The 15539-nt window shown below is 35.1% G+C and overlaps 1 long non-coding RNA gene across 2 annotated transcripts; it reads left to right on the top strand.

Annotated features, from left to right (window-relative positions):
* Positions 1-1634: 1634 nt before the first annotated feature.
* Positions 1635-14823, top strand: LOC110939999. 2 transcript variants are annotated; one of them, XR_002592709.2, is made up of 4 exons: positions 1635-1910; positions 3706-3763; positions 14066-14123; positions 14604-14823. It is a non-coding gene; the product is annotated as an uncharacterized LOC110939999 (long non-coding RNA). The 2 variants fall into 2 exon arrangements; XR_004875453.1 differs by lacking the exons at positions 14066-14123; positions 14604-14823 and adding an exon at positions 4244-4463.
* Positions 14824-15539: the final 716 nt, after the last annotated feature.

The raw sequence follows: 15539 nt of genomic DNA, 5'->3' as shown, positions 1-15539 counted from the left end.
TATTGTTCTGATTTCTCTCCAGACACCTAGGAGCGAAACCCCATGTGTTGATTTAGGGCGAAACCCCTAATGAACCTATGAGCGAAATTAACATACTAAGCACCAGGAGCGAAATAACATGTCTAACTGATTTCGCTTCTAATGACCTACCTGTCATTAGGAGCGAAATTAACCTCTAACTATACAAAACCTGTTTTTCGACTCCGTACAGCGTATCTAGACCTAAGACTCAATACAGACGTAGTCAACAGACATTCAGTGCACCAACAACTTTGGAGCCTTTTTGGCAAAGTTCCAGGGACTTATTTACTGTGAAAAACCCATGAAATCGAAGCTAAGGTCATCCAAGCACATAGAAAAAAGAATGGACTAAATCGGATAAGAATTGAGTGAGTTATGCTCACTTTAGTGAAGAGGTATGAATCTGTCTTGCTCCTGCAATCGGCTGCGAAGTGTGTGTTTAAGAGTGAGATTTGAGTTTGTAAAGTGGTAAGGAGGCCGTGATTAAGTTGTATTTATAGGGGGGAGGATTAGTGTCACACCCCCAAAATCCACCTGCGGAGTATCACTGCTTGGGAGCGTGACTGACCAGGATCAAGCCACCAATCATATAGAACAATATATATAGTAAAAGTAATTGCCATTATGTGACAATCATCAAAATTCCGGTAATTCCGTACAACCTGAACAACTATTTAAATTTTTATTTTCGCGTATACGACTTTATTTTAATTAATTAAAGTCTTGAGAGTCTAGGAATTACAAAAATCATAGTAAATTATGATAAGAAATCCGTTGCGATTGGAAACAATATCCTAGACTAACAATAGGAACGCGATTAAACAATACTTGTCAGTACTAGTCGCGGTACAGTCTGACACGATAAAAACAAGACATACGGATATGTCTACACAAATATTCTATAAAAAGCTTTGTCCAAAAATAATATGTGCCTTATTATTTACAAAATTCCAATTAAAAACCAAATTGTCCAAGTCCGCAGAAAAATACAGCAATCATGCGGAAGTGTACAGCATTCCGCAGAACAAAACAGTAACTGTCCGAAAACCCAAAAATAAATATTATTTGACATAAATAATATAATGGGTATTAAAAACGATTCAAAATCCGCAATCGAATCTTATTGCGTTAAGTTGTACGGCTAGTCCAGTAAATTGCCAGTCAGTAAAGCCGGTACCGGAACCGTGTCAAAAACAATAAAATTTTTAGTCTAAAAAGTTGAATTAATTAGTTGGATAATAAATCAAGTGCAAAAATAATTTTTGTTATGTATTTATCTAAACGAGACACAGTGTCAGTGTATTTAACCCGGTACAGGACCCGAACCGACTTTTTCACCTGAATTACAAACTAAAAATTTTGGTGAACTAGTTTTACCTAGTGTCACACTACTTTAAAATATGAAGACTTAAAACCTTGTAGATATTTATATATAAAATATCAAAGTTATTAAAGTTCTAGTTTAAACAAGATTTTTACAAAAAAATAAAATAAATAAATGAGCAAAACCCCTTTGCCCCCTTGGTGATTCACGTCCATATGTGGGTCCCCACATGCCCACTCATCTCAAATGTAGATGTGTTGGAACTCTAAATCAAGGGATTAGTGTATGGTGGAAAATTATGTCATAAGGAAAATTCTACACTTCACATTTTTCCATCATTTCAAAACCATCAAAGCAAAAACCATCCAACTTCTACACTCTTTCTTTCCAATTGACCAAACCAAGAAGAGCACCATATTCATAATTTTAAATCTCAAACATAAGGAAATCTTGCTAATATGGAGAAAGATAGATGATTCAAAAAGGGTTCAAGACTTGAAGAAGCACTAGGAACCTTGGATAATCTTATTTTCTCATCTTCATCAATAGTTTTCTAGCAAAAATTGTAAGAACACTACCCTAGTCTTATTTTTATTTTATGATTTTGGGATGAACTTGGAGAAATTTAGACTAGTGAACAAGAATCTTGGTTATTTTGTATAAAAACAAGATCTAAAAACATGTATTTTAGATCAACCAAGATTCATCAACAAAAGTGATGAACATGAGTTTTGATGATTTAAATTATGAACATGCATGCTAGAAAAGCATGAGAAATCTTTTAAATCTAAGAAACTAAATTTTTGAAAAATTTCTTGAATAAAGTTTCCATTTCTGGAAAGAATCGAAAGTATAAAATATGTAATTAGAAAACGTTTTGAATATATATATTTATGCTTCAAATGACCTTGTAAGACATCTAGAACAAGAGTTTTTCATAAAATCTTGTTTTACAAATTTTTGGCAAAAATAAGGAATAAAGTTTCCTTTTTGGGAAAGTTAAGAACAATATCATGTTCATGCTACTTTTGTTGACAAATTTTGATAGATATTGATACTTGATGATGTTTTGTATTGAAATAATTTGAAAACAAGTTTTGTATAAACTTGGGGAAAAATCCATGTTTCAAATAAAACTATGGCAAAATTTTTATAAATTTTGTGATGTATTAAAAGTTGTTAAACAAAGAAGTTTGCGACTAAAATTATTATTTGAGGTCTTTAAACATGGTTAATCAATTTTTGGACAAAGTCATAAATCCATGTTTTATAAAAAGATTTCTAAACAAAAATGACAAGTATATATTTTTGGATAAAATGTGTACTTACAAAATATTCATCATGTATCATAAGTTTATATATTTTGATGTGTACATCATATGTTAGTTCTAGTAGGAACAAATGCAAAATTATTACACATCCATAAAAAAAATTACAAAATACATATATAAACTTGAAAACGAAATAAAATGTCCATCCTTGGACACGAAAACACAAACGGACAGATTCGGACACTATTAGACTATATGGACTTTTGGACAAACAAAAATGGCAAAAACAAAGCAAATGGTAAAACGTGACGGACAACACAACGGGACAAACGGTACGAATAAATAAAACCTACAAGTAGTAAATGACTAGAATAAAATAAGAACCGTTACACAAGTTTATGCACTAAAATGTTCAACTATGGCATAAGTAATAATTTTTATAAAAATTAGATTTTTATAAAAATACAAGTATTACTATTATTATTATTTTTTTTATTTTATTTACTAGCCCAAAAATTATGTAGTTTAAAAAGTGGTCCATAAATTAAAATTGGGCTAAGGCCCATTTCTCATAAACAAAATTTGGGCTAGGCCCACTTTTACAAAACAATGGACTAAAATGTATTTTTAGTCAAAATTGGGCTAAAGCCCACTTTACAAAATACTTGGGCTAAAAACCCAATATTTACAAATTATTATGTACTAGATATATTTTAGAAAACAATTTGGGCTAGGCCCATTCTTACACAAGTTATTTGGGCTAAGTCCACAACTATAAACTAAATTGGGCTAGGCCTACCTTTATAAAATGTTTTGGGCTAAGGCCCACTCCTACAAATTAATTTGGGTTTGACCCATATTTTTAAACAAAGTTATTTAGGCTAGGCCCATAAGCACCAAATACCCAAAATGGACTTAAATTCTAAAACATAAATTAAGCCCATTCAAACACAAATAAAATAAAAGAAATGTGTATATACAAGGAAGTTATATATATACATGAAAACACAAAAACAAAATACAAGATAGAATATTTGTACCATACACAAAAACAAACCTAAGTGTCTAACTAAATTAGAACACTTGTAGGTCGAGAAACGAACCGCGAACTAGGAATCGAATAGAGATTTGCACGGAACGCAAATCTGTGAGTTCATATTTTCCCCTTTTACTTTGAATGTTTATAGTTTTAAACTTCGGGGATGTATACATGTTACAAATAGTATGATAATACAATGAAACTATTTTGATCACATGCGGATAGGTGTTTAAAATAAAGGGGCCATTAATGAATAAACAAGTACCGAGGAACAAACGGATAGATCTATTTGGGTTTTGGCAAGCCCCACTCTTAACGACAACGATAACCACGATCGTCAAGAGTGCCTTTGTGTCCAAACTAGTGTCGTTGACACACACGATAAATTGTCAAGGTTTGGTTGCCTCCTATTCGGCATACATATTAGTGTCCTTGCAACACACAAATGATCATACAATTTTTTTATCATACTATACAAAAACGAATTTTATTACTTCAAATGTTTTGGAGACTCATTTGATGCGAAAACAAAATAACATGAATTCACTCAACTTTTGTTGACGTTTTCAAAATTAACATGTATTACAGGAGATTAGTGGACGGCTTTGGAAAAATATGTTCAAGTGGTTATCAAGAACGCAAGCTTTTGTGATGTCATCCGTTTTCGATTGTTATGTTTTGAACTTTGAATAATGTAGTTAAAGTTGGTGTTGTTTCAAGTTTCAAACAAGACATATGTAATGTAAACTATGGTTTCGAATCAAATGTATGGATGAACATCTTTTATGTTTCAAATATGTTGTTTACTCGATTGATTGTAACGATTGCCGCTCTCGTCACACCTCGCCATACGCTTCCGCATAAACCGAAAATCGGGGTGTGACAGACCTGGTATCAGAGCATCAATTGTAGTGAACTAAGATTCTTTTTGAGTCTAGTCTACAATTTCAAAACGAAGTTCTTTACAACAAGCGTTCTACATTATATTTTTACAAAGCGTCCACTAATACAAAACGATAATGCAAGGATACTATGTGATAGTATTAAATGATAGTTCGAAACGATGATACCAAAAGACTAGTTTATTTGGTACAAGTCTATGGGGTTTAGACACAATAACAATAAGTCGAACTGGAAACGATATATGATATAAACAATGATGAAAACAAAAGTACAATTGTCCAAAAATCGATTATTTATAAGTTGTTCACATGTGTATGTTGTACGGATTATTTTGCCACGACTATGATATCTTAGTATTCAAATTCTGTTATTATTCTGGACTCTCATAACAAGCGTATTGACCTCGCATCTGTTAATGAGCTCATGGTAGGGCGTAGTCCCTAAGTGAAACCATGAGCTCGACATTCCATAAAAGATGGTTGTTTTCCCTCAGATACGGAAAATGCCTGACCTCGATGATGACAATTAGGTGGAGGTGGTAGCCTTGGATGAATACTCTATTAGTAGGAACAAGGTCCCTATGGTTCATATTAATCATGATTGGTGACATTCTTGTCAAGACAAGGAAGATGAAACACTCATCTTGAAGGTAACCATTCAACCATTATTGTTATGAATCCTCTTACTTCTATTTCTTAACTTCGTGCCATTCCGCGAGCAATGGCTACAAGTATTAACGCGTGGACCATCATGAAGGTCCATTCTATGTTAAAGGTAATTAGACAATCATGTCCCCCTCTCTGACTGATCGTCTGTTTTGAACGAGGGAATGCTAGGGTGACCATACAAGGCAATTTATTATTACGGGGGCCCACGTAATAGTAACTTGCAGTGGATGGGAATCCTGGTGGGCCCTGTGGGTCAGACTAATGATCACTACCTGTTCAAAATTCTTGAGTTGTTACTTAAGAATTCAATTTTTCCATTTCTTAGAATGCTAACTAAGGTGATTACTATGATTCCCCACAATACATTAAAAACTACACGTATTGATTTCGTGCCTAGCATCCGATCTATATCACAAGTCAGTTGAGACAAGTCATCTAAGCAAAACAAATTAGGAAAACCATCCAGGAAGGATTTTCCTCAAACATTCTAAAACTCCAACATTTGGGTTAATCTCACGGTGCCTATAACACCTTATCATATTTATTGGAGTTATTGCGATAAAAGCCGTTATTTGACATTTGTTTTGTCTCAAAGGGTAATATGGCACGAGCCATGGCACAAGTCTCTTACCATATTCCATTCGACATCTATAGAAATCATAACAACTTTGTTGGAATTCGTTGAGCTCAAACAATACCAATGTATTCGTCACATGAGTTAATGCGACGAAGGACTTTCCTTACATTGGACGACCAAGGTCCATAGAGTATGGAATACATACTGTAAGGATAGAGGTAACTGCTTGGCTTTCCCCTCCTGGTTGTTCTGCTAAGGCATATGGACAACACATACATCCTATCACCCACGACTCTCCACCTTACTATTCTGATGCACATTCTCAACCTCCACTACCGGACATGAGCCCATCTAATCCTTATCTTCCATGCCATTTTACGCTTATTATTATAAACTATGAGTTTTATCTTCCAAGATTCATCTTAGTTTTCCCTTTCGATGAGTCCATGATCTTGAGACTCAGATTTCTGCTACTCGACCTCCCCCGGAATGCCCCATTACTATCATTTTTCCCCCTATCAGTACCTCCACACTCTACATTCCACAAAGCGCCTCTATCATTTGAGGAACACATTCGTACCCTTGAGAACCACTCGACTGCCACCATTAGGCACATTTTTGGTCTCGAGGAGGAGGTTACGTGCCCTCACGGTCTAATTTCTATGTCTTCACTTTCACATCCCACACCATGGTAGTTATGTTCAATTACTAACTTTTGGGAAGTATACCCGATTTTGTGAAAGACTAAAGACTGTTGAAGACTTGGAGACTTAATATCAATCATGAACAATGTGAAGAAAAGACTTCACCTTATTTTATATATTACTATATGTCGTGTATCGACCGAAGTGATGTAACTCCGAGATTATTTTTGTTTTCTTCACTAAAATAATTGTATAAAGGTAACATGGCATATATAAGTTGGTATTTTCTTATTGACACACTGTTGTAATTTATTTTACATCCCTGCAAGGATGTGATGAATATGGTGCAAAAGATTTGCATAAGTATCATTATGATCTATCTTCACCTTATGATCAAAGTGCGTGACGATATGTTTTTATTTTCGTTCATGTCTAATCTCTTCGATATATATTTTATATATATATGAAGATCATGGCACCAGAACGAAGTAACACTTTTTTTTAAGCCCAAACGGAACCCTTACCTATAACACAAGCTGAGCTTGATGCTCTACTGAACCAGTGAGTTGCAGAAGCAATCGTACAACATGAAGCAAACCATACTTCAAACAATGGCGGAACTAGAGGAACCATATTGAGAATTGCTCAGGCTATAACTCTTGCCTTAAGTCTTACGAGGATGTAGTAAGGATGGGAAAACTGAATAAAGGTGCGGTGAAAAAGGAGACCCATGTGGAGTCTACTTCGAGTAACAATAAGAGAAAGTATTCATATTTCAAGATAGGTTCTATGTCGAACAACAAACATAAGAAAACCCCTACAAGTAAGAAAAACCAAGGCATTCGTTGCCACAACGGAAACGAGTGGTAAGAAATATAATGGAAATGCACCTAAGTGTAAACAGTGTGGTTATCACAACTATGGTGGATGCCAAGCCACCAAGTGTGATAAATGCGGGAAAATGGGTCACCGCACAGAAAAATGTTGGGGTAACAACAAGGTAGTTAAGAAAGAAGGAGGCAACAGAAACGATAATGAACGAGGACAAAACCAAGGTTGTTTCAATTGCGGTGATATGGGACACTTCAAGAAAGACTGTCCCAAAGAAATCAAAGGCCGCGGACGAGCCTTTGTGGTTGGAGCAAAAGAAGCGCGACAGGATCCCAACGTAATCACCGGTACGTTTCCTGTCAACGATCATTTCGCTTCTATTTTATTTGATACCGGTGCAGATTTTAGTTTTATATCTTTAGAATTTAAAGATATGCTTGGACTAAAGTCAACTAAACTAGCTGTTCTATTTACAATCGAATTAGCGAATGGAAAGGTGAATAACATTATTAAAGGATGCTCCTTAGAGTTAGGAGGACGAAAATTCAAAATTGACCTAATGCCCATTCAACTAGGTAGTTTTGATATTGTAATTGGAATGGATTGGCTATCCATCAATCAAGCCGAAGTCGTATGTTACGACAAGATCATTCGAATTCTCCTTCCTAATAACGAAACACTTCTTGTTCACGGTGAGAAAAACGAAATGTCTTTACGAATTATTTCCTGTATGAAAGCCCGAAAGTGCCTACGAAAAGGATGTATAGCATTCTTAGCGCACATAGTTGATAAAAAGGCCAAGGAGCTAAAACTTGAGGAAATCCCGGTTGTGAAGGAATTCCCTGAAGTCTTTCCAGAAGACTTACCGGGAGTACCTCCACAACGACAAGTCGAATTTCGAATAGACTTAATTCCAGGTGCCGCACCTATGGCAAAGTCTCCATACCGATTAGCTCCTTCGGAAATGCAAGAATTATCCACACAACTTCAAGAGTTGTTGGATAAGGGTTTCATTAGACCAAGCCACTCACCTTGGGGAGCTCCAGTGTTGTTCGTGAAGAAGAAGGACGGAAGTTTTAGGATGTGCATAGACTATCGAGAGTTGAATAAACTCACAATCAAGAATCGGTATCCATTACCTAGGATTGACGATCTATTCGATCAACTTCAAGGATTAAGCTATTATTCGAAGATCGATTTGAGATCAGGATACCATCAACTCAGATTTCAAGAAGAAAATGTTCCAAAAAGGCATTCCGAACTCGCTACGGACATTACGAGTTCCTTGTTATGCCTTTTGGCTTAACAAATGCACCAGCAGTGTTCATGAACTTAATGAATCGCGTGTGCAAGCCTTACCTTGACAAATTCGTGATAGTGTTTATCGATGATATATTGATATATTCACGAAACAAGAATGAACACGAGCACCATCTTAGAATTATTCTTGAGTTGTTGAAAAAGGAGAAACTGTATGCGAAATTTTCCAAATGCGAATTTTGGCTTCGCGAAGTTCAATTTCTCGGACACGTAGTTAACGAGAAAGGCATACACGTTGATCCATCGAAAATTGAGGCCATAAAGAATTGGAGTGCACCAAAGACACCGACTGAAATACGTCAATTCCTAGGATTGGCCGGTTATTATCGAAGGTTCATTGAGAACTTTTCGAAGATTGCACAATCCCTCACTTCTCTCACTCAAAAAGATAAGAAATTTGAATGGGGAGAGAAACAAGAAGCAGCTTTTCAACTGCTTAAAGACAAACTCTGTAATGCTCCAATTCTGCCACTCCCAGACGGTACGGATAATTTCGTAGTCTATTGTGACGCCTCACGACAAGGGTTAGGATGCGTGTTGATGCAAAGGGAAAAAGTTATTGCATACGCATCACGCCAACTAAAGATTCACGAAAGGAACTATACCACACATGACCTAGAGTTAGGTGCAGTGGTATTTGCACTAAAAATTTGGCGTCATTATCTTTATGGTACTAAATGCACGATATTCACGGATCACAAGAGTCTTCAACATATATTCAACCAGAAAGAGTTAAATATGCGCCAAAGACGATGGGTTGAATTGTTGAATGACTACGACTGCGAGATCAAATATCATCCGGGCAAAGCGAACGTTGTCGCGGATGCATTAAGTCGAAAAAGAACGAGTTAAACCTTTGCGTGTACGATCTTTAAGGCTAACGATTCATAACAACCTTACCTCTCGAATTCTTGATGCTCAGCAAGAAGCATTTAAACCAGAAAATATCAAAGCAGAAATGCTTAGAGGTATGGAAGAACAATTTGAGTCGAAAGAGAACGGAGCCTTATATTTCATTAATAGAATTTGGATTCCTCATTTTGGTGGTCTTCGAGACCTAATACTTGACGAGGCACATAAATTCAAGTATTCGATATATCCTGGAACAGATAAGATGTATCACGATCTCAAGGAATTTTATTGGTGGCCTAATATCAAAGGTGATATTGCGACATATGTTGGAAAATGTCTAACATGTGCTAAAGTTAAGGCCGAGTACCAAAAACCTTCTAGATTGCTACAACAACCCGAAATCCCTAATTGGAAATGGGAACATATTTCTATGGATTTCGTAACTAAATTACCCAGGACTTCTAGTGGTCACGACATGATTTGGGTAATCGTCGACCGATTAACCAAGTCAGCTCACTTCTTGCCTATCCGGGAGAAAGATAGTACTGAGAAGTTAGCTAAAATCTATCTCAGAGAAATTGTAGCAAGACATGGTGTACCTTTGTCGATAATCTCTGACCGAGACGGTCGTTTTATATCAAGGATTTGGCAGTCTTTTCAAAAGGCCTTTGGATCCCAATTAAATTTGAGCACGACCTTTCATCCCCAAACTGACGACCAAAGTGAACGCACAATTCAAACTTTAGAAGACATGTTGCGTGCTTGTGTGATGGACTTAGGTGGAAATTGGGATACTCACTTGCCCCTAGTGGAGTTCTCATACAATAACAGTTATCATACAATAACAGTTATCACATGAGTATTAAAGCCACACCATTCGAAGCGTTATATGGCCGTAAGTGTCGATCTCCGCTATGTTGGGCGGAACTAGGCGACAAACAAATGTTAGGTCCTGAGTTAGTTCTAGAAACTACTGATATTCAGGATTCGAGACCGTATCAAGGCGGCTCGAGACATACAGAAAAGCTACGCGGATAGACGTCGTAAACCATTGTCTTTTGAGGTTGGAGACAAGGTGTTGCTAAAAGTCTCGCCGTGGAAAGGCGTAGCTAGATTCGGTAAGCAAGGGAAGCTTAGCCCGAGATACATAGGACCATACGAAATCTTGGAAAAGAATGGAAACCTCGCCTACAAGTTAAAACTGCCAGAAACACTCAGTAGCGTTCACGACACTTTTCATGTGGCGAATTTGAAAAGGTGTCTTTCGGATGAAACACTTATTATTCCCCCGGACGAAATCCATGTAGAAGAAAAAAAAACTCCATTTCATCGAAGAACCTGTTCAGGTTCTGGTTTCAAAGATTTACAAAACGAGGAGAAGTCGTATCAAACTATTCAAAGTCCGGTGGAACTCGAAACGAGGACTCGAGTTCACATGGGAACGAGAAGACAAATTCAAAAAGAAGTACCCTCATTTGTTTAAGAAAGTCCCAACGAAGAATAACGCAACCTAAAATTTCGGGACGAAATTTTCTTTAACAGGGGGAGAATGTGACAATCGGCAAAATTCCGGTAATTCCGTACAACCTGAACAACTATTTAAATTTTTATTTTCGCGTATACGACTTTATTTTAATTAATTAAAGTCTTGAGAGTCTAGGAATTACAAAAATCATAGTAAATTATGATAAGAAATCCGTTGCGATTGGAAACAATATCCTAGACTAACAATAGGAACGCGATTAAACAATACTTGTCAGTACTAGTCGCGGTACAGTCTGACACGATAAAAACAAGACATACGGATATGTCTACACAAATATTCTATAAAAAGCTTTGTCCAAAAATAATATGTGCCTTATTATTTACAAAATTCCAATTAAAAACCAAATTGTCCAAGTCCGCAGAAAAATACAGCAATCATGCGGAAGTGTACAGCATTCCGCAGAACAAAACAGTAACTGTCCGAAAACCCAAAAATAAATATTATTTGACATAAATAATATAATGGGTATTAAAAACGATTCAAAATCCGCAATCGAATCTTATTGCGTTAAGTTGTACGGCTAGTCCAGTAAATTGCCAGTCAGTAAAGCCGGTACCGGAACCGTGTCAAAAACAATAAAATTTTTAGTCTAAAAAGTTGGATTAATTAGTTGGATAATAAATCAAGTGCAAAAATAATTTTTGTTATGTATTTATCTAAACGAGACACAGTGTCAGTGTATTTAACCCGGTACAGGACCCGAACCGACTTTTTCACCTGAATTACAAACTAAAAATTTTGGTGAACTAGTTTTACCTAGTGTCACACTACTTTAAAATATGAAGACTTAAAACCTTGTAGATATTTATATATAAAATATCAAAGTTATTAAAGTTCTAGTTTAAACAAGATTTTTACAAAAAAATAAAATAAATAAATAAGCAAAACCCCTTTGCCCCCTTGGTGATTCACGTCCATATGTGGGTCCCCACATGCCCACTCATCTCAAATGTAGATGTGTTGGAACTCTAAATCAAGGGATTAGTGTATGGTGGAAAATTATGTCATAAGGAAAATTCTACACTTCACATTTTTCCATCATTTCAAAACCATCAAAGCAAAAACCATCCAACTTCTACACTCTTTCTTTCCAATCGACCAAACCAAGAAGAGCACCATATTCATAATTTTAAATCTCAAACATAAGGAAATCTTGCTAATATGGAGAAAGATAGATGATTCAAAAAGGGTTCAAGACTTGAAGAAGCACTAGGAACCTTGGATAATCTTATTTTCTCATCTTCATCAATAGTTTTCTAGCAAAAATTGTAAGAACACTACCCTAGTCTTATTTTTATTTTATGATTTTGGGATGAACTTGGAGAAATTTAGACTAGTGAACAAGAATCTTGGTTATTTTGTATAAAAACATCATCTAAAAACATGCATGTTAGATCAACCAAGATTCATCAACAAAAGTGATGAACATGAGTTTTGATGATTTAAATTATGAACATGCATGCTAGAAAAGCATGAGAAATCTTTTAAATCTAAGAAACTAAATTTTTGAAAAAATTCTTGAATAAAGTTTCCATTTCTGGAAAGAATCGAAAGTATAAAATATGTTATTAGAAAACGTTTTGAATATATATATTTATGCTTCAAATGACCTTGTAAGACATCTAGAACAAGAGTTTTTCATAAAATCTTGTTTTACAAATTTTTGGCAAAAATAAGGAATAAAGTTTCCTTTTTGGGAAAGTTAAGAACAATATCATGTTCATGCTACTTTTGTTGACAAATTTTGATAGATATTGATACTTGATGATGTTTTGTATTGAAATAATTTGAAAACAAGTTTTGTATAAACTTGGGGAAAAATCCATGTTTCAAATAAAACTATAAAACTATGGCAAAATTTTTATAAATTTTGTGATGTATTAAAAGTTGTTAAACAAAGAAGTTTGCGACTAAAATTATTATTTGAGGTCTTTAAACATGGTTAATCAATTTTTGGACAAAGTCATAAATCCATGTTTTATAAAAAGATTTCTAAACAAAAATGACAAGTATATATTTTTGGATAAAATGTGTACTTACAAAATATTCATCAAGTATCATAAGTTTATATATTTTGATGTGTACATCATATGTTAGTTCTAGTAGGAACAAATGCAAAATTATTACACATCCATAAAAAAAATTAAAAAATATATATATAAACTTGAAAACGAAATAAAATGTCCATCCTTGGACACGAAAACACAAACGGACAGATTCGGACACTATTGGACTATATGGACTTTTGGACAAACAAAAATGGCACAAACAAAGCAAATGGTAAAACGTGACGGACAACACAACGGGACAAACGGTACGAATAAATAAAACCTACAAGTAGTAAATGACTAAAATAAAATACGAACCGTCACACAAGTTAATGCACTAAAATGTTCAACTATGGCTTAAGTAACAATTTTTATAAAAATTAGATTTTTATAAAAATACAAGTATTACTATTATTATTATTTTTTTTATTTTATTTACTAGCCCAAAAATTATGTAGTTTAAAAAGTGGTCCATAAATTAAAATTGGGCTAAGGCCCATTTCTCATAAACAAAATTTGGGCTAGGCCCACTTTTACAAAACAATGGACTAAAATGTATTTTTAGTCAAAATTGGGCTAAAGCCCACTTTACAAAATACTTGGGCTAAAAACCCAATATTTACAAATTATTATGGACTAGATATATTTTAGAAAACAATTTGGGCTAGGCCCATTCTTACACAAGTTATTTGGGCTAAGTCCACAACTATAAACTAAATTGGGCTAGGCCTACCTTTATAAAATGTTTTGGGCTAAGGCCCACTCCTATAAATTAATTTGGGTTTGACCCATATTTTTAAACAAAGTTATTTAGGCTAGGCCCATAAGCACCAAATACCCAAAATGGACTTAAATTCTAAAACATAAATTAAGCCCATTCAAACACAAATAAAATAAAATAAATGTGTATATACAAGGAAGTTATATATATATGAAAACACAAAAACAAAATACAAGATAGAATATTTGTACCATACACAAAAACAAACCTAAGTGTCTAACTAAATTAGAACACTTGTAGGTCGAGAAACGAACCGCGAACAAGGAATCGAATAGAGATTTGCACGGAACGCAAATCTGTGAGTTCATATTTTCCCCTTTTACTTTGAATGTTTATAGTTTTAAACTTCGGGGATGTATACATGTTACAAATAGTATGATAATACAATGAAACTATTTTGATCACATGCGGATAGGTGTTTAAAATAAAGGGGCCATTAATGAATAAACAAGTACCGAGGAACAAACGGATAGATCTATTTGGGTTTTGGCAAGCCCCACTCTTAACGACAACGATAACCACGATCGTCAAGAGTGCCTTTGTGTCCAAACTAGTGTCGTTGACACACACGATAAATTGTCAAGGTTTGGTTGCCTGCTATTCGGCATACATATTAGTGTCCTTGCAACACACTAATGATCATACAATTTTTTTATCATACTATACAAAAACGAATTTTATTACTTCAAATGTTTTGGAGACTCATTTGATGCGAAAACAAAATAACATGAATTCACTCAACTTTTGTTGACGTTTTCAAAATTAACATGTATTACAGGAGATTAGTGGACGGCTTTGGAAAAATATGTTCAAGTGGTTATCAAGAACGCAAGCTTTTGTGATGTCATCCGTTTTCGATTGTTATGTTTTGAACTTTGAATAATGTAGTTAAAGTTGGTGTTGTTTCAAGTTTCAAACAAGACATATGTAATGTAAACTATGGTTTCGAATCAAATGTATGGATGAACATCTTTTATGTTTCAAATATGTTGTTTACTCGATTGATTGTAACGATTGCCGCTCTCGTCACACCTCGCCATACGCTTCCGCATAAACCGAAAATCGGGGTGTGACACATTAAACCAAACCAAATCCATATGAAAGGTGTTCCAAAACATAAGTAAGTTATCATTGTTTAGCGGAAGCGTATAGATAAAACCCAACATGAATAAGTATGTAATGTCATAAGTGTTTTAAGAAACAATCACGATCCAAGCCCACAACGACTAGCTCCTCCCTGTGCAAGCTCCATATATCTAACGACCTGCAAGGCATGTAACAGAGGATCAACAACTAGTTGAGCGAGTTCACAGGAAGTAAATGCGTAACAATATATTCGTTTATAACATGTGGCTCTACTGGGCCGATAGTACGTTCTATTGGTGGGGGCTTCCCATGTTGTATAACCACTAGACTATTCGTAACCATAAGTGTTCTACATATCTCGAGAACAGTAACACGTACAAGTTTACGTAGGTTTTACGTAAGTAATCCTTCACAACCGAGGATAGGGGTACGCGGGGGTTTACGTTGGTTTTACGTAAGTGCCTGACACAACCGAGGCAGTAGTGAGTATAAGTTCACGTAGGTTTTACGTGAGTATCCTTCACAAACGAGGATAGCGAGTAGCATAAGTATACGTAGGTTTTACGTATGTGTCCTACACAACCGAGGACGATGGTATGGTAGTCTAGTAACAATGTATTTACGTATC

Source organism: Helianthus annuus, chromosome 12 (genome assembly GCF_002127325.2).
Source record: "Helianthus annuus cultivar XRQ/B chromosome 12, HanXRQr2.0-SUNRISE, whole genome shotgun sequence".
Taxonomy (NCBI): Eukaryota; Viridiplantae; Streptophyta; class Magnoliopsida; order Asterales; family Asteraceae; genus Helianthus; species Helianthus annuus.
This window is presented reverse-complemented; position numbering and strand designations above follow the sequence as displayed.